The sequence below is a fragment of the Stenella coeruleoalba genome (assembly GCF_951394435.1).
Source record: "Stenella coeruleoalba genome assembly, chromosome: 1".
Classification (NCBI taxonomy): Eukaryota; Metazoa; Chordata; class Mammalia; order Artiodactyla; family Delphinidae; genus Stenella; species Stenella coeruleoalba.
The window spans coordinates 181,704,419-181,730,590 of record NC_137169.1 but is presented as its reverse complement, the minus strand read 5'-3'; the positions used below and the strand labels follow the sequence as shown (position 1 = coordinate 181,730,590).

General features: G+C 47.7%; 1 protein-coding gene and 1 long non-coding RNA gene across 3 annotated transcripts in view; one reads left to right on the top strand and one right to left on the bottom strand.

The window, feature by feature from the left end:
- The window catches only part of KIAA0040, a 33,475-nt gene extending 7,765 nt beyond the window's left edge, over positions 1-25,710 (bottom strand). The window contains exons 1-2 of the mRNA XM_079905654.1: positions 25,339-25,710; positions 12,591-12,663 (exon numbers count right to left, since the gene is read on the bottom strand). The gene's annotated coding sequence lies outside the window, so the exon portion shown is untranslated. The remainder of the gene's footprint in view (positions 1-12,590; positions 12,664-25,338) is intronic.
- The window catches only part of LOC307178038, a 367,206-nt gene that overhangs the window by 13,290 nt on the left and 327,744 nt on the right, over positions 1-26,172 (top strand). For both annotated transcript variants that reach the window (XR_013825125.1, XR_013825126.1), the window contains exon 2: positions 2,276-2,344. This is a non-coding gene — a long non-coding RNA (uncharacterized lncRNA). The remainder of the gene's footprint in view (positions 1-2,275; positions 2,345-26,172) is intronic.

Below are 26,172 nucleotides of genomic sequence, written 5' to 3'. Positions count from 1 at the left end.
ACTATAAAACATAATCTATATAATAGCGAGTGATCTCCCCGTAACAGTGGACTAATTCTAGCCTTGAGCTCTTCTTCCCCATCCCTCACCTGTAGCCCTGTCTTCATGGCCAGAGAACCATGGACACCCCACCCCCCCGCCACCATTCAAATGAAAAGGGCTTCACAGGTGACCTCCCCGCTTAGAACTGGTCTGCAGTTCTGTGACTGTAACTCTAGACTCTGGCATCCAGCAACAGGAATGGAAAAGGGTCGCTTGGGGGAACATCTGATGGTGTCTGGAGGACTGTTGAGCTCATAAAGTGAGACCTGGGGAGAGCACCTCGCCCTCTGCAGGCCCCAGCTTCCCTCCAGGCTTTGGAACCCCTGGAAGTGTACTGGGATGGCTCCTGCCACAGGGATGTCTGATCCATCCCTGAGAGCCAAGAGCTGCTCCAGAGTTGTGTCTAGGGCTGGCCCTCAGACTGCTGTTGCTTCTGGAGCTCCCCAGGAAGGGGGAAGGGCATTCTACTTTGCACCGGCCTCTTGTCATTTCTGTCTGTTAGGTGAAATAATGCCTGTAAAGCTGAAGAACGTGTCTGTTGGATAGCAAATGCTTTCTAGAAATGTTAATGATAAGGATCATGATGGCGCCCAATTGAAATCCCTGAAACCTTCTCCAGAGTGATTTCCAAATGGTTTAAACCTTTGGCCTTCTTGTAGGGGGTGGGGTGAAGCAGGAGGGTCAGGTTTCTCTGAGCCTTAGAAGATTCCTCTGCTGCAGCTGCAGACTCCTGGGTATGTGTGGGGGGCCACCTCATAATTGTAACTTGGGGGCAAAGACCTTCCCTTCTTGTGTTGTGGTCATCACTGTGCTTGCTTTATCTCCTCACCCAAAGATCTCAGGTGATGGCAGGATGGCCTTCTGGCCAGGGAAGGGACTCACCAAGTGTGTCACCAAGGGATTAAAGGATGCAGGTTCCCGACTTACACTCCTGGAGACCCTGATTCAGTAGGTCTGGGGTATGCCCAGGAATTTATGTTTATAACAAACAACCCAAGTGTTTCTGGACAATTATCAGGTTCAAAAACTGCTGAATGAGCAGGTTGAGCTGATGACCCTTTTCTGTAAGCTCAGAAGCCATGTGCTGAGTGAGAGGATGGATGGATCATGGGCGAGGAGAGGTGGGAAAGAGGTTTATTTTTATACACAGCAGCACCAGGGCCTGCTGCAGGGAGCCTCCTTGGGTGTTACTTCTTGCTTTTGTGTAGTCAGGGCATCTGGGCCAGAGCTACTCTCGTGGAGGTCACAGTTCAATGCCATAAACATTCATGGAACACCCACTATGTGTCTGGGCCTGTGCATTCAGATCCTGAGCTCCTCCCTGTCTAGTAAGGAGCAGAGACAAAAATACCAGAAGCAGGGCTTCCCTGGTGGTGCAGTGGTTGAGAGTCCGCCTGCCGATGCAGGCGACGCGGGTTTGTGCCCCGGTCCAGGAAGATCCCACGTGCCGCAGAGCGGCTGGGCCCGTGAGCCATGGCCGCTGAGCCTGCGTGCCCGGAGCCTGTGCTCCGCAATGGGAGAGGCCACAACAGTGAGAGGCCCGCGTACCGCAAAAAAAAAAAAAAAAAAAAAAATAGCAGAAGCACAGTGTGATCAAGCGTCCTGTGGTCAAACTCTGTGTAAAGGGCATGGGAGCGGCGCAGGGGAAGGAGCAAGCAAGCTGGCCTGGAGGGGATTAAGAGGTGAAAAGGAAATGACAATCAGGACAGAGTCTGCTCAGTCATTCCTTCAGGGACTACTTATGCGGCACCTAGTACACGCTGGGAACTGTGTTGGGTCCTGGGTATCCAGGAGCAGGCAGGCTCAATCCTTGTCCCTTTTTTGCGCAAAGTCTGGTGTGGGAAGCAAACACTCATCAAAGAACCCCGCAGACCGGTGTGTAAGTATATAGTTGCTATGAAGGAGAAGCCCGGGATGCTGTGAAAGTGAGTGATACCCATCAAGGAAGCCAGGGCAGGCTCTGGGTGGGGATGGCTTCACTAAGATATGAATGACAAAAGCAGCACACATGTGGTCAGGGCGTCTGAAAACTCTTGAGGACATAGACTAAACTTATCTAAAGCACTTTCAAGTAATATGTGTGATGTGTTTTCTTTCAACTCTCCAATACCTTCTCAGATGAAGCGCCTCTAAATTTAAAGCAGTGAGTTCAATTGTTAATACATGATGAATTGTCCCCCCACCCCAAAGTCTGGGAACACAGGAAATAATGTGTTCATTGTATTTTTTTCAGATGAACAATTGGACCTGTTGCTTCTCCTGCAAAGGACCTGAAAGGACAGTGTGGCTGGACGCAGCAGCAGTGAGTAGGGGTGACAGTGGGGTGACGTGAAGCCCTCGAGGCAGGTGGCCCTACACCTTCAGGGCCTGCTAAGCCATGTCAATGGCTGGTGTGTACTGTAAGGGCCATGGGATTTCAAGCAAGGAGGGGACAGAATAGATCTGTGTTTCATAAAGAACACTGTCACTGGGGTGAGAGAGAACAGATTGGCAAGGGCAGGAGGGGGAGGAGACGACTGCAGTTGTTCAGGGAAAATGGCACTGGGACCAGGGTGAGGGTGGTGGCGTTGGGTGGGATAAGTGCCTGACTTGGGTGTTCTCCAGCGGATGCGGTGAGAGAACTGTCAGGTGGAGGGACATGAGGACTGTCTCTGGGCTGTGCTCTGCTCTTCTTCTTCTAGCCCTAGTCTCCTCTCTGGTCTCCAACTCTGGTATATTCCTAAAATAGAAATCCCATCCAACAGGCTCTACCTGACTCTCGCCATCATCTCCTGAGGGTTTAAAACCTCTTTTTCAGCCCCAGGCCTCTCCACTCTGCCTGCCCAAACCTTGTCCCAGCTCCCAAAACTACCCTGCAGTCCTTGCAAAATCCCTGTGGTTACAATATCACACACTTCAGAAACCAAGGCTCTCTGGCAGCTAGGGCGCGGGTGGAACCTCAGTCAGCAGTTAGTAACTCTGCTGCTCTGGATATATATTTTCTTGATGTTTCTCACCTTGCTAACCTGGCACGCTCAGATGCCCTCTAATAGATGTAAGTACTGTTTTGTACAAAAATTGTCAGATTACAGAAAATAATCTGCTAGTGGAATATTACGCTTATAACTTAAAACCTAACTTAAAAAGGCATGATGAAATGGATGTCTGTATTTCCCCCAATTTAATTAATTGCTTCAAGTAACTAGTCCAAATACAAAATTGGATCCTCTTTCTTTCCCCCCAGAGTATGCATACATGGTGTGGAACTAGATATTGAGGATTAGAAGAAAATAGATAGTATTTTCCCTCAGAATCAATGTTGTAATTATGGTTGCAATTTTGAACAAAAGCACAAATAGGTCATCAGTACAGAAACGATTAAGGTACCATGGTTATTAAAAATAATAAGATGATGCTTTGTCATGTAGACATTCTGAATTGGAAGAATCCAGAGATGGGTCCTTTGGTTGGGTTCCCTCACTTTATTGATAAGGAATCTGGGACCAAAAGAAGCTGTGACTTGCTGGAGGTCACACAGTTGACAACTGGTGGATTCAGGGCCAGAACCAATGTCTTCTGACTCCCAGCACCCCTCCTGCCAGGTTTCCCCTACAGAAGTCCGCACAGGTAACTACTGAGGCAGCACTAGGCAAGATGCCCACCACGTCCTCATCCTGGGCTCAGGCTAGTCTATGCCTCTCAGCCCCCTGACACCTCTGGAGCTGTGTGACTGAGTTCTGGCCAAAGGAACATGGGCCTGGCTCCTGAAATCTCCCCCAAGGGTCTCCACATTCTCTCTCTGCTTGCTCACTGGCTGGCCAGATGCAAAGGGCCCAGGGGAGGACTCCAGGGCCCCTGGGACAGCAGAGATGGAAGATGTTCCTGAATGATTGCTAGCAGAGCACCTCGCTGACCACAGTGAACAGTGGAATGAATGAGAAAGAAACCTTTGTTGGGGGAAGCCACTGAGATTTAAGGATTATTCGCTATAGCAGTTAGCCCATCCTACCTCATACAAGTGACAAAAAGCTAACGTTGGCAATGATTATAACAAATATGTGATACATTTAACAACTCTTCTGTGGTGCAGCTTTGACCCAAGAGGGGTCTAGCTAAGTGCTTCAGAGTGCCGGTTCCGGGACCAAATATCCTGGGTTCGAATCCTGATGCGGCTACTCACTAAGTCTATCACGTTGGGCAGGTTACTTAACCCAGGGGCTCACTTTCCTCATTCGTAAAATGGAGCTGATAATAGTAGGCTGTTGTGAAGACTAAATGAGTCAGTAGACGTAGAGCCTCTTGGAGCCACGCCTGGCCATAGATGTGTGCCCTTATTATTTGACCCCAAAGGAATAGGCTGGCCAAAGAAACACCCTCGACTTCTTAGCTAATGATGATTTTGTTTGCCTTTTCAGAATCTGGGATGGTTCTGGAGTCGTGACTGATTCTTTAGGTCTCCTTTAAAAGGCATTTATTTTCTCCTTTCTCTATAGTTTTCCTGTAGTAAGGAGACTCTTACTGCACTCATCATTCTTTTTCAAAGCAACCCTTTCAGAATTAAAACATGTACAGGCATCACTCAGAAGCAGCAGTATGAGGGTGTGGATACAGCCTTTCCACCCCCCGTGGATCTCATATCACTGGGCAGAGTGGGACATGAGCCTCCATCCTTCCCCCACACCAAACTGTCTTTTTGTTCCTTCCCTCTCTCCCTTCTTTCCTTCTGCCAATGCATTTAATGAGCTCCTAGTATGTGTCAATTCCTTCCCAGGCACTGCATATATAGTCACGAATGATGCAGATATGGTAAAGCTACTTACTTCCCGCAGGGAGAAGGCAGATAGTAAACAGGTGCACAAACAAAGAGGCCAAGATATGCTGTTGGTGCTATAAAGCAAACAGTCCGCATGGCCTCTGAGGAGGTGACCTTGACCTGAGGTTGGAGGGATGACAAGGGTCCAGTTGTGCGCAGGTGGCAGGAACAGCAGGGTGAAGGCCCGGAGTGGGAAAGAGCTTGGCATAATCTAGGAGAGAGCTGGAGCCCGAGAGCGCTGGAGGTGAAGCAGGGTTCAGGCCAGGCAGCTCTGGTGGTATGAGTATAGAGGGCAGAGGGTGGAGAAGCAGAGAAAGGACCCCGAGGAGCACAGGCACCCTCCTCTCCACCCTCGTTGTTATCGCATTTGTCCAAGCCCTCAGACTGCTCTCTAGTTTTCCTTCCTTCAGTTCATCTTCTAAAATCCAAATGGGGTCATGCTCCCCCTGCCCAGCCTGTCTTTGGCTCTTCGTCACTTGCATGATCATCGCAACTCCTTAGCAAGGGGGACAAATCGCTTGTGAGCTGTTGGTCTCTGCTCTCACCCTAGCCTCGTCTCCCACCACCACCCTTGTTGCCACATTTCTTCAAATTCTCCCGAGCATCCTGCTGTCTCACACTGCCATTCTTTGGCACGTGCTGTTCCACCTGCCTGGAATGTCTTCTCACCTCTTCCCTTGGTCCGTTCACAGGGAAACTCCTTGTCCTTCCAGCCTCCTCTGGGAGGTCTTCTGTGACTGTCAGTCCTCTGCCTGCAGACCTCCCTGAATCCATTTCTTTCTCTTCTGAGCTCTCATGGAGCCAATAACCTACCATCACAGCCCTTGTTGACTACATTGTAATTATTTGTTTTCTTTGAAAAATTAAAAGAATACAGAAAGCACAAAGAATCATATATATATATATGATATATTTATATGATAAAATCCTAACCCCTATCTCAAAATATGACCTTAGTTGGACACAGCATTTTTGCAGATGTAATTAGGTAAGATGAGGTCATACTGGAGTAAAGTGGGTCCATAATCCCATATGGCTGGTTTCTTTATGAAAAGGGGAACTCTGGACATAGAGGTAGACTTGCACAGAGGGAAGGCAATGAAGGGGCATTTAGAGAAGATGGCCGTTGACAAGCCAAGGAGAGCGGCCTGGAACAGATCCTTCCTTCACAGCTTTCAGAAGGAAAGCTGTTGGTTCAGAAGGAACCAACCCTGCCAACACCTTGGTTTCAGATTTCTAGCCTCCAGAGCTGTGAGGCAATACATTCCTGTTGTTTAAGCCACCCAGCCTGCGGTACTTTGTCACGGTAGCCCCAGGAGACTCATGTACCCCTCTTGCTTCACACCACTCCCACCCCTCAGCTGGTCTCATCCTGTCTATCTCCAGAATATATCCTGCATCTATCCACTTCTGTCCATTTCATGGCTAGGTCACCATCACCCCTCACCTGGATTACTACACAGCTTCCTAACCAGGCTCTCTGATTCTACTCTTCCCTCTTTATAGCGTCTTCTCCCCACACGAGCCCCCCTTCCCCCCCCCCCACAGCTTCCCAATGCCTGGAAAGTATTGAATAAAAATACCCGACAAGTGCTTCCATCAGCTGGCTCTGCCTCCATCTCTAATCTCATCCTGTAACCCCTTCTCACTCGCTGTGCCCTGGACACACCTACTTCAGAGCTGTCCACCCCTCAGGACCTTGTTTGTCCTTCTGGTACATTTTCTCTCAGATCTTGGTGTGGCCGACTGCTTCCTAATGTGCAGAGTTCCACACAAAGGCATTTCCACTCACTTGTAACCACAGATGTTACCTCAACACGAAGCCTTTCTTGACCAAGTCATCTAAGAAGCCTAGCCCCCATCAACCTCTAGCACACCATCCTGTCTTATGGCCTTGGTAGTTCTTCCCACTCTAAAGTTTCGGAGTCACACGTGATGCTCTTGTCACTGTAGTGTATGCATTTATGGACTCTCTTCCTGCTCTGGAAAATAAGTTCAGTGAGAACTGGGCCCTTGCCTGTCTTATTCTGTGTAGATACTCAGAGTCGGGAATGTCCCTGAATGAATGAATGAAGTCATGCTGGTTAACCCAAGGGTCCTAAAAGAAAAGAGATCTTGAAAAAAAATGTAAATTAGTCAACCGAGGTCATTGGAGAGAGAGCAGGGTCAATGAAAGGCATAGAAAAGAGGCCATCAGTCACATCTGTGGCCAGACTTTGATGACAATTATCCACCATTTAGCCCACCATCTAGACGGATCTTCCAGCCAAGTAACTCATTTAAGGAGGAAATAATGATCAAGAAACTCCCATATCACTGAAAGCAGAAGGGAGTGGGGAGTGTGCTTTATCAACTCCTAAATAATCATCTACCTTCCTTTTGCTCAGTTACAGAGAGCTCATTGTGGCTGGGACTTTCTGATAACAAGGGATCCTTTCCTAATTACTATATGCTCTATTTCAGGTTCAGCAGAAAGAAAATTAAAAAGCTCCATTTCACTCCAGGTTCGAATGAGTCAATCTTTCAATCAATCAAGTATTAATTAAGCTATGCTAGGAAATACAGAGGAGGAAAACGACACCTTCTCTCTACTCAAAGATGAATGTGGGGAAAATAATTAGAGAATAATTTAAGAACAATTAAAGGAGTTTAAAAGGGTTTTCATCCAGGCTTTCTTTGACTTTCTGTTATGGATGGCCTAACATGTCTAGACACTTTATTCTCCTTTACTCTTTCTCCCGCCCTCTTCCCTCTCTCTTCTCCATTCTCTTCCCTAATTACATTGTCTCCAAAGGGTCCATGTCATAGACTCTGACAATAATTAGTCGCTTTCAGTCACTCTTAGGATTAAACACTAAAAATCGTGTCTCTCCGATACTCTGAAAATTCCAGCTGTGCTAAATGTGATCTAATGCAATACCCCCAGCCTGTTAGCAAGTTACAGACTTCCTCATGTTTATGTCCCTAGATCATCATGATAACTTCCTGATTTTTCTCCTAAACCAGAAAACATGCACCAAGAGTTTTGCCTCCTTGGGGATATATGTACACATATAGCTGATTCACTTTGTTATAAAGCAGAAACTAACACACCATTGTAAAGCAATTATACTCCATTAAAGATGTTAAAAAAATGATATAGTAAGATGAAAACAAAATAAAGCAAAGTTATCCCTCAAAAAAAAAAAAAAAAGAATTTTGCCTCCTTCGCTAACACTGGCGTGGAGTCTGGGCAACATCCACTTAAGCACCTTGAGTTTAGTTTTCTCTTCTGTAAACAGAGATATGAGCACCCTTCTCTGAGGGCGAGGTGTTTTTTCCACTGTGCTACATCATTTTATTCTTTCTCCCCAGAACAGTGTCTGGCAGAAAGTGGGCTGGCAATAAGTATTTGTTGAATGGATGAATGAATGAATGAGTGCGTGAGTGAGTGAATGACGTGTGTAAAGACAATGTGTGTAAAGTGTGTAGGCTAAGTACACTTTACACAGTGGGGGCCTTAAAATTGCCTTGAAAACCATATAACACCCTATTTGTTATTATACTACTCATATTGTGTGAAAGACAAAAGCATCCATTCATTACAGAATTCATAAGCAGAGTCTGATCAACTTTTCTGTGAACCGGTGGGAGTGAGTCAGCCAATCCTAGGAATCAGGGCAGACTCATTTGCCTTCCCCCTGCTTTCTTGCTAATTTTATTTCCATTCATTCTCAGCTGCTGCCCCTCTTTCAGCCCTCCTGACCTCCAGGATCTAGTTTCTTAGGGATGCCTTGTTCTGTCCATCACTATCAACTTTCTTCTCTTCATTTCAGCTAGAATGCTCACTTGTTTTCCTTTGACTGGCCTCTTTTGACATAGATACCTCAGGAGGCCAAAGGCTCAAAAACAGAGGCTTGGCATATATCTTATCACCTTTCACAGGAACAGGGAATGATCTGTTGAATCCAAAAGCCACCATTTGTTGTGTTCTTACTAAGTGCGCAACTCTGCATGTGTAATCAAGGCTCTACAGACATTGCCTCCTTCAGCAATTCAGGAGGCGGGTCTTTTAATCCCCATTATACAGATGAGGAAACCAAGCCTATCAGAGGCTAAGTAATTTGCCCAAGGCCATAGAGCTACTAAAGTGCAAAAGACCCTCTGCTGTAACTGCTATGCTCTAGACCTGCCATTCTCTGGACAGACGCTGAGGACTTCTCTCTTCTAGGACGGAGGGGTATTCACCAATCATTCACCTGTCAAGCATTTGATAGCCTGCCACGTGTGCCACACCCTATGGATATACTCTTGATGGACTAAAACACCTTCTGTGACCTCAAGGAGCTCACATTTTAATAGGACCAAAAATGCAAGAAGAGAAGGGCGATACGTCACGTATGACAGTGGGTGCTGGGGACCCAAAGGCATAAAACTCCTTAGAGTACTCACTGGCAGCCCAGGAGCTATATCCAACCCATAGGCACTTCTCTTTTCCCTTTTTTTTTTTCTCCTCTGATTTCATATAAAATTCTCAATCTTTAGCGAGTCCTAAAATTTGGTCACACTAACCTCCCACATAGCTATAATCTGCTGGAGCTTTAGAAAGACCGATGTTCCCCCAACCTGTACCCCAGTCCCCACCCTGCCGGCTTCACCCAGTCCTGACACCTACCTGGTCCCTGGAGGCATAGACCTGTAGCCCCTGGACCACACCCTCCCTCCAGAATAGGGACGACATTACCTATTCTTTGTGCTGTCATCCATGAAGGGGAGAACCACGCAGGGGGCTTGAAAAAGAGATGAGGACAAAAGACAAAAGGCAAGCCTTACTTTCCAGTTGTCACCTCCAGTTTAATGGATTGATCCTGGTCTCTGGCTAATTAGATAAATAATAAGGATGAGGGATGTTTGCACGAGGAATTAATGCATAGCGTAATGTCCCAAGCAGAATACAAAAGGCTGGCAGAGGGGTGCAGTGGAAAGAATATTAAGAGGACCCAGTTCTAGTCCCAGTTCAGTTGTCCTCCAAGCCTCTGACCTTGGGCAAATCAGTTAAGCTTCCTGAGCCCTTTTCTCATTTGAGAAGTGAGGCTATTAGCCATCTCAGTTATCTCTCAAGATTTGTTGTGAAGAACAGACAAGACCTGTGAGAAAACATCAAGAAGGGAAAATTGCAATCTAAATGCAAGCAGTGGCATATTAGAGGATCGTGTTAAAGCTGAATTACAGCTAAAATTAGAACCCTGACTTCTCTTACCGATGCAGCCCTCTGCCCTAAACCTTCTCCTCTGACCCACTGCCACCATCCCCACCTCCACCCGCCCCAGGTCCTTTATGAATCATAGTCATTAAGGGCTACGTTTTCAATTTGGAAAGTTTGCAGGCACACACTCTGACACCACTCAGGCTTGTGTTTGCCGTCTGTATATATCCAGTCTGACCACATCCTGGTATTAGTGCTAATAAAACCTGTAGTCATGGTTACAGCGACATACCTGGGTTATACTGTTCTTATTTTCACTCTTCGAAACTATTTGGTAAAAGATTTTGGAGCCAATTTTCATAGGTGTGGTAAAGCACTGAGGCAAGTTTTACTTTTGGAAAGTGTGAGTTGAGGCTCTGAGGTCATCTTCGAGTTAGAAGCAGTTGGGGAGGGATGGTGCCTTCTCTGGTCCCCAAATAAAGGGGACAGTTCGTGGCTGACTCCAATAATTGATGTTTAAGTCTTCCAACGTCATATCTGCTTAGAAGGAAGGTGTGTTTTTTTAAAAAGCAAGAAGATGACAAAGCACTTGTGTGATTCAGGGCCTCCCACAGGTGGTAATTAAAAAATAGATTCAATTTAAAGGTGTATCATTCTCTTTAATATTAGAGAAGAGAACTGAGAATTTGGCAGACTTTGCAGTGATAACCGAATGACTGACTTATTTTCCTCAGTGGTGGCAGGGGAGAGGTTTATGGGCTGGAATAGTTGAAAACTAATGGGGTGGCAAAAATATACAATTATGCAACTCAAAAGCAATAGAGATACGGTTTTATTTTCCTTTCCATTTCCTCCCTTCATTTAATGTTAACAAAGGCTCAGGGCAATTAAACGCCGAAAGCTACCTTACTGCAATATTAAGGCTTAAAATATAAAGGCCAAATCATGGAGTGAGCAAAAATATTCTCATTCCAATCATAACTCACCCCTGCGGAATGCACAGTGTGGAATATTTCAGGTTCATGAGACTTCGGGTCACAGGCTCCATGCAGAGGGCGGGTAGCACAGAGTTGATGTTGCTGGAGAATGAACCTCCACTTTCTGTGTGTATGCGTTTACATCTGTATCCCTAACGTTGCATGTAGATGTTTTTTTTTTAGTTTTGATAAATAACTGTTGGTGAATGCAGAGGACATATATGAGTGTGCTAAAATATTTATCGAGCCCCCACTCAGGCAAGTAGCACCTCCTTTTTGCCTCAGTACCCTATTTTTTTTTTTGCGGTACGCGGGCCTCTCACTGCTGTGGCCTCCTGTTGCGGAGCACAGGCTCCGGACGCGCAGGCTCAGCGGCCATGGCTCACGGGCCCAGCTGCTCCGCGGCATGTGGGATCTTCCCAGACCGGGGCACGAACCCGCGTCCCCTGCATCGGCAGGTGGACTCTGAACCACTGCGCCACCAGGGAAGCCCCAGTACCCTATTTCTTTGATACAGATGATATTTGCTCAGTCTCATCAAATGCAGCTTTAGGTGCTTCTGTGCAAATAGACTGTTACCTGTAAGACCCTGTTCTAGAGAAATTCTGCAACTGCCACTGGCTTCACCTCATCCCTGATGCCCTCAACTTGCCTGCCTTTGCCCCCAAATATCTTATCTTCCTCTCCACCCCTGAAATGACCTTCCCAAAGGAGGCTGCAGGTATTGCCCATGAGTGATTTGGGAGTATGGATGGAAGAAACTGCTGGAGACTGTGGGCTAGGGGAGTTCCCCATAGATACCAAAGTGTACGTGCACGCACGCGCGCGCGCACACACACACACACACACGCGCGCGCTCTTCCCTCAGCCCCACCCCATCACTCCTCCCCATCTACCACCCCTGCTCCATTCTTGCCTGGAGGCCTCAAAGCTTTATGAAAGACTCTCTGGAAAGCACATGGGGCCACTGGGAGGTGGGAGGATGGTGGGAAAGACCAGGGAATTCTGATCTTGTCTCCCAGCTCTCTACCTGTGGCCTCAGGCCTGGACCACCTGCAGGCTCTGTACCAGCCTTAAGTTTTGTCTTTCCTTAGCATCCCAGAATGTGTGTGTGTGTGTGTGTATACATATATACATATATATATATATATATGTATGTACACACACACACACACACACACACACACACACACACATACACATATATATTGTTATCAGACCAACCCTCAAAGTATCAGGGTCTTGAAGAAATAGGACATTGGGTGGGAACACTTTGATAGAGCAAAACGGTCAGGATGTATGGTCCTGCCCCTGCTCGGTGGAAGGCAGGAGAGAGTCCTGGAGATGGGAGTTGGCTTGGAGCAGCCAGAGAAGGGGCTTGGAGTGCCCTAAGAGGGGCAGGCAGCTGTGCTTCTCAGTGGACAGCCTATGGAGCTCCAGGCCTCCAGTTCTGGCTTTGACATTTATCTGGTTTTATTTGTTTACACACTTGTAGATTTTCATGAGCTGAATTCTTGGCTAAAATATAGCCTGGAGTGCAGGGGAAGTTCATAGTGGTGAGAGAAGCCAGTTCAGATTCTCACCAGTGACTTACTCAGTGTGCGTCCTCGGGAAGGTCATTCAGTTGCTTTGGGCCTCAGCTTCTTCATCTCCAAAATGGGGGAAATCTGGGAAGAGACACAAGAAAATGACGGATCGCATTCTTGCCTCTACCGAAGGGCATCGGGGGCGGGGCTGGGAGGGGCTTGGCTTTCCTCTCAGTCCTTTGGTACAGTTCTGAAGGTCTGACTGTATGCAGGTACTTTCCAAAGTCAACAACCAACTGGAAGTGAGTACCTGCCTGGCAGGGAGGGTCCTTGTGTCAAAGCAACAGTGCCTGTGAATGTGCTCCTAGGCTGTTAGGAACTGTACGAAACTGGGAGTCATAACGGGTATTATACCAGGTGGATGTAGGGACATGGCAACAAACAACACTCCTCAGTTCTGCCAGGTAGTCACAGTGGCCTGAAATGCTTAGAAAATTGGCTCCCACGCTGGGAGGTCTTCCTACCTCCAACCCAGAATGGATGGATGGACCCCACCCTTATCCCACCCCAACCTTCGAGGTTCTTGCACCTGGCTCTGCAGCGGTTCTGGGCAACCTGCATCTTCCATGTGCCCAAGTGACTTCAGATTTCCAAGGGCTAGCCCAGCATGTCAACCCTGCCAGGCAAGTTCTGATGAGCACGTTCCATCCTTTGCCAGGAGGCAGTGGGGCCATGCTGCTTGGTGTGAACAGAGGGGCAGAGCCTGCATGAGTGGCTGCCCTCTGATGGACCCCCGGGGGCAGGGGTGGGGACATTTGTATAGAACACGTGAGAGCCTCCCTTAGGTTGTTTACTGGGTCACTATAATAAAAACAATGCTGCAAGCATACTGTTCTTTATACATGAAGAGGCTAATAGTACTAATAGCAATGATGTGCATCAATGAAATATGCCATTCCGATTATTTTTCCAGTAGTTGCTTATGGATTTCACTTCAAGAAATGTTAGTTAATAACTATCTGCTGTGTGATCAACATGGTGCTGAGGGAAACAAAGAAGGTTATGATCTACTTCCCATCCTAGGAGAGTTTCTTAATGAAACTTAGAACACAGTAAGTCCTGACAGGTGACAGTGCAGGTCCCTGAATCTCCAAGCCTCAGGTTCCCCATCTCAGATGGGAAGATAATAATCCCACGGACTCCACTCACCATCCAGTGTTGTTGTAAAAGTCAAATAATACATACATGAGATTCTTTATAGACTGATAATGCTCCTCACAGTTTAATTTTCAAAAATAATACAAGCAATTAAAGGCTAAGGTAAATATCAGGAAGTGCCAAAGTCATGCACGGTTAGAAAGGAGAGGGATCGATGTTGGCCTAGGTTTTTGTTTTTTTAATTTAGTTTTATTTATTTTTGGCTGTGTTGGGTCTTCGTTGCTGAGCACGGGCTTTCTCTAGTTGCGGCGAGCGGGGGCTACTCTTCGTTGCGGTGCACGGGCTTCTCATTGCAGTGGCTTCTCTTGTTGCGGAGCCTGGGCTCTAGGCGCATGGGCTTCAGTAGTTGTGGCTCGTGGGCTCAGTAGTTGTGGCTCGCGGGCTCTAGAGCACAGGCTCAGTAGCTGTGGCACACGGGCTTGGTTGCTCTGCGGCATGTGGGATCTTCCTGGACCAGGGCTCGAACCTGTGTCCCCTGCTTGGCAGGCAGATTCTTAGCCACTGCACCACCAGGGAAGCCTGGCTTAAGTTTTAAGGGAGAGGCCGCCTGGAGGAGATGGAGGTTGGGTGCCCCCCCCTCCCCGTGCTGGGTATTGTCACATGGACGGTTAGACATTTGGGTGGGAGAAGGGAAGCTGGGCTGAGCTGGGTAGGATGGGAAAGCAAAGAGTAGAGGTCCAGAGGCCAGCACATACAGAGTTTGAGACTGGGAAGGCAGTGAAGAAACCTCCTGAGGAAGAGTGGGAAATTAGGTGGTACTGGCAAGGCTGGTGAGATTTCAGGGGGCTGGGAAGGCTCAACATAGCTTTGCTGTACAGTAATGGGCCCCAGGGAAGCCCTGAAAGTTGGTGAGCAGAAGACAGGTAGCAGCGTCAATGTTTCAGAGGCTACATTCTCTTACCTGATCCCTCTTGTAATTCGAAGTATGCCTTGGCCAGAGCAGGATTAAGCCCCACCCTGGGCTCATGGGCAGTCTGCCCTAACTAGCCAGGCTCAGTAATCACAAATATTACAATTAAAAAAAAAAACCCTTTTATTAATAGCATACTTTCTCCCTTAGACAAAATCGGATTATGAACTGAAATGACATATGACCAAACCAATCAGAAGGAACCTGCTATTTATCTCCTGATCCCTTGGGAAGGGAGGCAGGGGGGGAAAAAAACCCTGATGCAATGACTTCTCCAGTCTAAATGGGCTTGCGTTTATTTATGATTGGGGAAAGTCCTAGCAAAGACCCTGCACTTAATAACTCATTTTAATTTTTTAACAGCTTCTGCAAACATTTCTTCATCAAATCCACTGTAGTGTGAGGAGGGAAGGGATTTCTTGCCCTATTTCACAGATGAATAAACTAAAGAACAGAAATGGGTGTTCAAAATTTGTTTAAAATTGCAAAGCTGGTCAGTGGCCAAGGGCAGCCTGGGTCCTAGTTTTCCCATTTCCCAGAGTGATACTCTCCTTACTCCACTCACTCCTAAAAAGCAGCAAGAGAGGAGCAAACAATGGCAACCAGTCACTTTTCCAGTTTACAAAGCCTTCCATTTCTCAGACTCCCTGAGATTTGTGGTCCCTCCTGCTTTAGGGCCTCAGGGAAGCTTCTTTATCTGAAACCCCCAACTCTCTCCCAATCCCATCCCAATCCCACTCCTGGTCTCTATGCATTTAGTCTCTGCTGAAATATCATCCCCCTTGGGAAACTTTCTGAAACCTCATTATGTTTAGAGCCCCTGTCCTGTGCCCCATCACTGTCCCTATACTATTACCATAGCCCTCAACCCACTTTAGGTTCATTTTATTTAATCATCTTTCTTCCATTCCCAGTAGGGCATCCAGGGACCTGTTTTGTTCTTGGAAAGTATTTGCTGAATTAATGAATGACCATACTTAGAGACGAGGAAACTGAGGTTCACTGAAATTAAATGAGTTGCCCAAGGTCTCACAGCTGATCGTGGAAGATGGGGCAGTTCTACCCCTAAATATGCAGTGCTCATTCCACTCTGCTACCCTGGTTTCTGGGTTCTCACCCAGCATTGTGGCCAGATAGAAGATACTCAGGAAAAGAAAAAATCTACCAATTGGAATTTCAGTATTCTGGGTTTGGAGAATTCATTCAGCTTGGGCTCAGAGTGTGCTCAGATGCCAGATATTCTGGGGCATTCCAGACTGCAAGCACACTCTGCAGGCCTCTTTTGGGGACTGGCTACCTTTGAATCTCCAGTGAGGCTGTCAGTGCCAAGAAACAGAGATGACAGCAGTGAGACCTGACTTCCAAAGATCACTGGCCTCAAATGGATATGGACCTTTGCCTCACGGGGTGCCATATTGAATATTATGATTATTTCACTTGAAAGTGAGGTTATCGCCATGTTTTTGGAAAGCCCCAGTTGGCTGTGTTCCTAACATATTTTGGTGTCATGAATTGATAGCATTCCATCTGGTAATTTTCAGATGCCAAGCCGACTGAGTAGAGAACGTGTGTGTGGCATTCAGCATCTCACTGTCTCACTGTCATTACTGCAAAAAGCTCTCCCTGTTTATTTTCCAGAGGGAGGAACTCTTTGCTGGCTTTTTTCTTCCTTCCCTGAACCTGGGTTGTTGACACAATTGAGTCCAAGGAGGCCAGGAACCGCCCTCTCCCCTCTCTGCAGCACAGCAGCGCACAGTTCAATTCAGTGCACATTAGTTGAGAACCTACTATGTGCGCAAGGAACTTCTCTCTTTTCTAGGGCTCTCCCAGCTGATGCTGCCTAACAAGATGTAGAAACCTGCCAACTACCTGGGTAAGGGATTCCACACTGAACTAAAGATGTAGACTGTGAAGTCAAGGAATTTATTTTTTGTTTGGGAAATGGATGAGCACAGGGGAACTATGAAGCATGACTAGTTAGGTGTCCCAGGGGACACTTATGCCAACAAATGGTTATGGGAGCAGCACAGAGGAAGCTGTTAATTCCATGGAGGAATCTAGGCAAGGCTTCAAGGAGGCTGTGATTTGAGTTGGCACCTGCAGGGAGAATGGAACGATCAAGTGCAGTGAGGATGAGAATGAAGAGATTCCAGACTGCTCAAGGAAGCACAGCTGGCTCAGAGAAGGAATCCAATCAAGGTGGCCTAGGCACCGGGCCAAGATCTGGGGACTTCGAATCTCCCATTGTTACCATGGCAACAAGCAGCTCACTCCTGCTTGGCCCTCTCCCAGCCAACTGCTCTAATCCATGGCATTCCAGTGGCCTGAGGAGAAGGGCTGCTACTGGGAGACCTTCTCTCCCTCCTTACCTTCTTACTTATTATGACTTGAATGTTCAGGGACAGGGCAGGGGATAACTGATGATACGCTGGGCCAAGGACCTTCAGGGGATGTTTTTCATGTTTAACCATGAAAGCAGATTATTGTGTAAGAAAATTTGAGTGGATAGTGAGTCTTCTGCCTCCTTCCCTCTCAACTCCAAACACGCTTTATTCCTTTGTATGTTCTTAAATTTGGTGATAATCCTGAATTCAAATCTGGGGCTACAAAGGTAACCAAAGCCGGTTCCAGTTGGCACAAGTTCAAAGGGATCTCTCTCTCATACATACATACACACACACACACTTAGCCTATCCATGTAATAATACTGGTAACATTTAGCCCAAGGTTGGTAGAAATCAAATAGGATGTTTGTGCAAGAAGGGCAAACCTAGACCACAGGTTGCAAGCTGGAAGCCCCTGAGGTAGATGTGACCAGTGAAGAGAGGTTGTTTGAACCACAGCTTCCAGCACAGCTGGTCCTGCCCTTATTCCCGCACCGCCTGTGTTACTCTTTCGGGCGGATCAGCTTGGGTCAAAGGTTGCCCCTCCCGCATTCACTAGCTGTCTGACCTTGGAAAGTCCCTTTACCCCTCTGTGCCTCAGTTTCCTCAAATATAAAAGAAGAATCAGAAGAGATTCTGTCATTGAATTGTTATGGAAATCAGATGAGTTAAATCATCTGTATCATGTCGTTAAAGCAGCACATGGCACAGAGTAAGTGTTCCATAAATGTTAGCTTTATCTGTCAGGCCTCGTGGGTGTTGAGCTCGTGAGCCCTGCTATGATCCAGCGGTGGGGAGCTCAAGGATGCAGAAGGGACCACAGTGATTGACGACTGCTGTGTGTAGCATGGCAAGACGCTTTGGTTATCTCAGGCAGAGCCAGTGAGGAATGCTCTGGCCTATAGAACTGCAGCAGAGATTGACCTGTGTACTGTACTGCCCCCACCAGATAGGGTAAGAGAAAGGAAAATTTAGTGGCCTGGGGCTTTTTCTGCAATCATGGGTTACGTAGAGATCATCATGGTTGAACATTTCTGTCCCTCTCTCCTACATTATCTCCTTGACAACGGGTGAAAGATACTGTTGGATACTTGTGCTGTCTTACTATTGTATTCTTATGGTACAGATGCTGTTCATGTCTGCTTTCCCACTTGACTATAGACTGTTTGAGAGTTTTCTCCTCTAGGAATCCCCCATGCCTAGTTCATTGTTGGCACATAGTAGATGCTCAATAAATGCTTGTCCATTTGATTAGTGAACTGACTGAATGGTTATGGGATGGAAAAGACCCAGAGTTGAGAGTGCCTTTGTGAGGCTGTATATTACCTCCTGCAGGCCGGGGTGCCCACATTTTCATTCCTGGGAGACTGAGCCCTCATATCTCCACAAGCTTTGCATTGGCCTCTGCAGGACCAGGTCACGGGTGCTCTAACAGGGTAGGGTTACAGCGGTGAATGGGGACCAGGACTGGGGCCTGTGCAGAACAAGAAGGCCTTGCTTTCACAGTTGGAGTAGGAACCCAAAGCAGCAGCTTATGGCTTAGGTAAGTTGCTCAGAGCCTGGGGAGCTGGCTGAGCAGGGATGAAGCAGGTGTCAGGGATGCTGAGAGTCACACCACACAGAGCCTGGGTGGTGGGTGAAGAGAGGGTGGCACCAGCAAGCAGAGATCCCAGGACAGACTCTAATCCCAGGGGGGAGGCTGTTTCTTCCACCTCTGGATGAGGGGGCAGGACTACGGCTAAGGGCTGGCAGGTTCCTAGGCATAGGCAGTAGGCCCCTGCAGGTGGGATCTGTGCCTGTCTTTGTTTTTTAAATTCCCCACGGCCTCCAGTATAGTGTCTGGCACACACAAAGACATTTAAGAAATGTGTATGAATAAAATGCAGCCAGAGCCACGCTGGGACAGCTCCTGCCTTCTAAAGCAAGGCCAGCAGGGCTCCTAAGAGTTTTTACAGTTCTCCTTTTGTAGAGAGGTGCTGAACGTGAACCAGTCTCACTGAAAACCCCTGAGAAAGAGGAGTGAGGATTAGCAACTGGGGAGAGTCTAGACCTTTCTCTGAGGCTACTGATTCTTGTCCCTGCTGGTGAGGTGAATTGCCCCAGATACCGGATAGCCATGAGCTAGGAGTCTTGAAGTAACAACACAACCTTGAGATGAAATGGAGAACGTACAGTTTGGTAAAGTGGTTTAGCAGTTCATTCCAGTTCTGCTTCAGGATCCCAGGCACCTCTGCAGACTCCTCACCTGGGTGTGGGGAGATGTCTTCACAGTCCCCCCCGTCGCCCCACCCTTCTTCCCCCTCTTCTCTTGTCGTCTCGTGTATGCAAGCGTGTTCAGATGTAGAGAGAACAACAGAAGCCCTTCTAGGCTTTTTCTGATTTCCTTCCCCTCGTGCCTGGGCCACAGCTTTTTTGAGAAAGCATATGAGTTGAGTTCCAGGCATTGGAGTTCCGTAACAGTGTGACAGGGGCTGGAAGTTCCATCGGCAGAAGCACACGTGTTTATTAACCTGTGTTTAATGAACAGCTACTGTGTGCCAGACACTGGGCTCTGGGAATGATGAGGTGGTGTTGCCAAAGGGAGGATGGGGGAGGGTCAAGCCTTACCAAGGGGCACAAAGGCTCATTTATTTATAAATGAAATAACAACTTTGACTTAGATTTTGTCTCCTCTGTTAAGTCTGTCACCTAGAGCCGGGCTAAGTGCACTTCCTCCCTGTTGTGACACCTATCATAACATTGATGACACTGTATTATAATTGCCTCTTTATCCATCCACCAAAGTAGACTGTAAGCTCCCAAGATATTGAACAGCTTCTGATTCATCATTGGTGGCAGCTGCAGAATTTCTTTGTAGGAGAGGCTTACAGATAATACTCTGGAGCCAGAGGAAGAGAACTTTGCTCTTGGTAGAAACCTTAGTTTTCCTCTTCTGTAAAATAGGTATCGTAGTTGAACTGTCATGAGGGTTAAGTGAGAAGTATGTGACTTTCTTAATGCAGTGCCCGGCACACATAAGGTCCTCCATAAATGTTGCTGGTGTTATCTGTTGCTTACTACTCAGCTACACCAAGAAGGATTTATAGTTTACCCAAATATTATCTATCTCAAGCATCCAAATAACTCTGCATCTCTAGGACCACAAGAAGCCAGGTTTAATATCTTTCCTTAAAGCATAAGATGAAAGGCAAGAAATAAGGGACCAGGCGTGGGAAAGCATGCCACTTACTATGCACTTTATCCTCAAGAAAGGGAAGTGAATTTATAAATATGTTGATTAAAATGTGGGAGAAGAGAAAACAGTTTGGTCGTTCCTCAAAAAGTTAAACATAGAGTTACCCTATGATCCAGCAATTCCACTGCTGGGTATCTACCCAAAACAATTGAAAATAGGTACTCAGACAAACCCTTGTACCTGCATGTTCACAGCAGCACTATTCACAATAGCCAAAAGGTAGAAACAACCCAAGTGTCTGTCAACAGATGAATAGGTAAACAAATGGTGGTACATACACACGATGGAATATTATTCAGCCATGAAAAAGCACAAAGCACCAATAAATGCTAAAACATGAATGAACCTTGAAAACATTATGCTAAATGAAAGAAGCCAGACACAAAAGGGCATACATTGTATGGTTCCATTTATAAGAAATATCAGAATAGATAAATCCATAAATGCAGATTGGTAGTTGCCACGGGCTGGGAAGAGGGAGCAATAGGAGGTAACTGCTTACTGGGCGTGGGGGTTTATTTTGCAACGATGAAAGTATTTTGGAAGTAGATAGAGGTGGTGGTTCTACAGCATCATGAATGTACTAGATGCCACTGAATTTTTCACAGTAAAATGGTTAATTTTATGTAATGTGAATTTCACCTCAATAAAAAAAGTGGGAGGAGATAACACAAAATTTCTTGAAAGCTGATTGATGGTTAAATGGAAAAGAATGGTGTAGTTTCCATTATTAATGGTTTGAGAAGTATAACATCACTGATTATCTTTTTAGTGTGTATTTATTCATTCACTCCAATACCAAATGTCAAATGACCACATACCTCAGTGGTTGAAGTATTCCTTATTGAAGGAATAATATTTTTTAAACCACTGAAGACTTATTCCTGGAAAATGTCAGTCAGGAGCATCAGACCTTCTTCCCTGTGTGTCACAGGCTCTGTGACTGTATCCCTTCCTCTTGTCCCAGACAGGGAGGGGGAAATGTAGTATCTCTGTCTGGAAATGAGATATTCTTTCCACATCCAGCCGTGGAAACCTGTGCCGTCCATCCATTGAAAACACAGTAAAAATCAGCTCTTTCCTCAGAGGGGTCAATAATGTCTTGGTGCAAAACTACAAAGAACACAGTAGTTGGAAATCAGCAAGCGCCCTGAGGCACCCGGCGCATCATTGCTGTTTTCCTGAACCAGAGAAGGCTTCGGGCCAAATATCCCACAGGGCAGGGTCTGAGTTTCTAATTTGGAAACCAGGAGAGCTCTGAGCAAGCAGGTCATGTCTGGGTGGTGTGCTGTGCCAATGTGCTCCCCTCTCCCAGGGGAGGTCTCATTATGGGATGGGGTGGGTCACCCACGTAATGAGTCTGGAGGTTTTAATCTAGGCCATGGCCAGGTTGCACTGGCCACTGCTATTCAGCCGACTGTGGGCCTTGGGCAGGAGCAGGGGGATGTTTCAGGTCAGCAACGGAAGGCGGAGTGCGGGAGGGGAAGGTGGGAGCCACCAGTCACTTACAAGAAAGGAGTTTGACAGATGGGGTAGGTCTGCAGGGCTGGCCCTGAGAGTGGTGTGTTCTCTTCCAGCCTTGCCGCTTCTCCCCAGCATGATGTTGAGTAAACCACTGTGATGTGCTCGTAAAGCAACCTGGTGGGTGGCTGGGAGGCAGCAGTGGCTGTCATTTTTGTGTGCCTCAAATTCTTAGCAGCACTATTCAGCAAATAGCTACGGAGAGCCTAGTGTGCACACTACAGATTCATGGGAGCAAGAAAAGTTGGATGGACATCTGTTTGCTCCCGGTCCCTGATCACTGGGAAGGTCACTTTGACCCCAGCGTTAGTTCCTGGGTGATTTCGGGCCCGTGTGCCTGAGTGGCTCTCTGGAACGTCAGGCTACGGTGGGACTTTTACAGCAGAAGGGCTTTTGAAAGCCAGCGCCTTGTCCCATTGGTGGAGCTGCATAGGAACCTAAGATTATAAGCGTAGAAAGGACACAGCCTCAGGATCTTCCTCAGGTTGGGGTGGGGAAAGCAGGCTCCGGACTCGCACGCAGCTTTTCTCTTCTCTTATTTAAGGTGGCCGCGGTCACACGTCATTTAGGTTAAGACCCAGCATGTGCACCGTGTGCCATTCTGTTCCCATTAAGAGTAAAGCTAATTGAATGTCCCAGTTTCCCCTGCCTCTTTCTCCGTCCCCAACCCCCAGCCTCCATACACATCTCTAAACCTGTGTACCCCCAGCTTTTCCTTCTCAGGACAATTTGAAGACTAAAAGAACTGTAACATACAACTATCCTTATTGCTATTTCATTTTTTTCCCCCTTCTCTTCTGCCAGTTTTCTCTTATGACTTGCCTGGAAAACGAAAAGAAATTGCTGATGGGCTTTCCTTAAGCCTGTCCGGCTTGAAATTAGGATTGTATCTGCGGAGAATAAAAGTCTACTGAAAAACAACCTAACAGGAAGGAGTTATAGACAGTTAAGAGCAAGGGCAAGTCTGCAATGACTTACAAACACAATCTTCAATTTTGACCAAGAAACACGGCTATGATTCGGTTTTCCTTCATTTCTTAGCAACAAATTCCATGGAGCAGTTTGCTTACAGACGTGGGAGGAGGTCTCTTCCCAGGGCCAGGATTTGGTTCGGACACTGCCATAAGCCCCTTGGGAGCTGCCCTAAGAAAGGAACCTTGTGTTTGTGTGAAGTTCATTTTGGAACTCGGCTACCCTTGCCCGGTCTCCACTAAGGGGCCATGACGTCCCCAGGTGGTGCTCTGTGCAGATGGCCCGGGCTGATGTGGGAGAAATGTCAGAAACCTGAGCTGGTCGATGGCCCTGGGGATTGCCCATCCAAAAATTTGCTGTAGATTTTCCTTTTGCTGCTTGGAGAGGGCAAGTCTATCTGTCACGGTTTTATCTCTTACTGTGCCTGTGATAAGTCTCACGAGCTCCTATGATTCGCTTAGAGCCTTTCTTATCGAATGGTCAGTTGAATGTCATATTTGATGTGTACTGCTGACCCACCCACTGGTCTGGAAACAGTCTTCATGATAAGTTTCATGAAACCCTAAACAGGCTTTAGTTCATTAAGGCACCCAATGCTGTTTTCCTTCTTGAGGGATCTCTGGGAATTCTTGAGAACAGTTTAAGGATTGACATCGAGGAAACAGAAGGGATGGCAGTGGTATGGAGATTGTTTTAAAGGGGGAGATCTGCCCACATCTCCTGAAGGTCTGCTCTGGGTTATCCCCAGAGACCACTCAGGGAAGATTCAGCCTTCAAGTGGAATCTTCTCGCTTTTCCTCTCTGCCAGCACTTGAGCGCCTGCGTGTGTCCCTGTGTGTGAGGCACAGAAGGTCCAGGTGATAGACAGTCCAGAGAGTGTTCGCTATTCCTGAACTTGGATTCTGGTCCCTCCATTAACCAGCTGTTGACCCGGGCACACACTTCCCTCCCTGAACCTTGGGTTGCTCATCTGTGGAGTGAGAGGGAGAGGGGCTGGCTCATCTCTAAAGTATCTTTCCATCTGAAGTCTCTGTGTCTGTGGTTATTTCCTTTTCTTCATTCAACAACCAGCCCCTACAGGGAGTCTGTTTACTTGAAAGTTTGGATGTTGGCGTAAAACTTGAGCTTCCCTGGGTTGGAATATGTCAGGCTTCTCTGGCTGGGAGAAGACACAGAGATGGGATGGAGGTACGTCCCTGTTTGATGAAATCAGTGACTGTGCTTGTCGAGTGTTCATTACTCTCTTGGGGTTAGTCTTCAGGGAAGAGGACAGAAAAGATCCTTTCTTTATTCCACAGGCTAAATATTAACAAAGTTTGAAGGCTGGAGAAACATTTGTTTTGCAATACATTTCTTTCCTAAAATTGTATCTGGGGTGGGGATGGGGAGCCAGAATTTCAGATGAAGTGAAGGACTTGATCAGATTTTTTTAATACAGCTGCCTCCCCAGCCCAGCACAGGCGAAAGGTAGACACATCAGACCAGGAGGTTGATGGTGACATCCTTGCTGAATTCTCTAGGCGGAACTTGCAAACCATTTGTACAGAGGTTAGGAACAACCTAGCGTCAGTGCTGTCTTCCAGTCCTGTTCCTTGTAACTCAAGGCTCTCCCGTTATCCAACAGGACTTCAGAATGAGGGTCCCTTCAGATTAGGTGCAGGTTCTTATGACCTTCAGCTGAGTGAATGAAAGGCAACGGCTTTGGAAGGAAAGTGCTTCTCAGATGCTCAAGTGTACCACCCTTCCTCATTCAGCAGATTCTGTGGAGCAGTCCTGCAAGGCAGCTAGCATGTGGGCTGCCACTGTTCCCTAAGAAATTAGGGCAGTGCCTGTCTGCTTCAGTTTCCCTTTCGGTTAGGCAGGGCTGGTGTTCCCACTAGCTAATGTCCATAGTTTAACTCTACTATAATGTATTCCTGTGAAACTCTTCAAAATACTAGGGAAACTCACTGTGTCCTCCATTTTACGTTCATGGGCAGGGTGAGGGACTGGGTGTGGGACTGTTGAGAGAGGTAAAGAAGTTAGCAAGCGGTCTGTGTCAAGGCAGATCCCCCCAGAGGCTCGGGGAAGAGCAGACAGGTTCCCATTCCAGCCCTGGCTCCAGGCCATATTTTCGCGGTGGCCAGTTTCTTAGACCCCTTGAAAATTTGGCTTCACCTAGGATAATTTAGAAACCTCTGAGCCTGGGGTGATTTTTGGAGGGTCTCAGGTCTTGACTTTTTTTGTTAGCAAACTGAATGTCCCTCTGTCCCTTTCAAGCCGCTCCTGCCGGCAGCTGTTGTCAACGGGAGTCGGAGAACTCCACCCCAAACCCCACTAGGAACCCATGTGGACTCAGCCCAGAAGCAGAAGTAAGGCTGCCAGGAATCCTCGCAAAGCAGGGGGACGCTGCAAGTGAAGTTGCGAAGGGGCAAGAGGCTGTTTGGAAACAATCCTTAAATTTCACTTATCTAGGGGGCTAGTCTCAATCTTCTGAAGAAAGGAGGGAGTGGGAAGCCCCCTTGCAAACGGAGGGCCGCTCAAAAAGTGTTTTAAAACACACACACACAACAACCACAAAAAATCTTGAGACTCACCCTTGAGTCCACTGGAGGGCTTCCTGCAGGCGTGGTCGCTCGGGGGTCCGCCGGGTGCTGCCCGTGCACCAGCGATCGGGCGCAGGGACGAGGTCCTGGTGTCTCGCTGGAAGCCCCTGCGGGTCCCGCGCGGGCCAGGCCCAGGTGGAGGGTCAGCGGGGGCCGCCCTGCGCTGCGCGTACCTGCCTCCGGCTTTGAGAAAGGTGCCCTCTGTGTTCCCTGCCCTCCCGCTGGCCGACGCCTCGCATTTTTGAGGTTTCACTCCAACTCCGTCCTGCCCCTGATGTCAGAGGCTCGACTTCCTGAATCAGACTCGCTCCTTCTCCCGCTCCCTGGGCTCGGCCCAAACTCACCACCCTGGGGCCCGCGGAGGACGGCTGCCCTTGGACTTGGGCGCACACGGCCCAGACTCGCCCTCCCTCCCACCCCGACTTCCCGCCAGTTACCCCCTCCCTGCCCCGCCCTTAAGTGTCGGTGCCCTGTCGGTCCCGGAACACGCCTCCTGCAGGACACAGCTGCTCAGGAGCCTGCGGAACCAGTCCCAGTCGCTTTCACGGAGGCACCAAAGTTCCCAGGGATCTGAGACCTAATTCGGGGAAAAGTGGGCTTAAGTGAAAATAGCCCAGCCCTTCCTAATGGAGCAGCCTTCTTGGAAAGGGGGTGGGAGGTGTTGGAGAGGGAGGCCATGGGGCAGATTGGGTGAAGGCTCCAGTGCCTTATCTGGACAAAGGACGTGATGGGCTCCCCTGGTCAGCACGGTGTGTTTGGTGGGGTGCACGCAACACCTTGGAAAAGTCTCTGCACTGCTTACCAAAGGCAATAAGAAACGGTGTG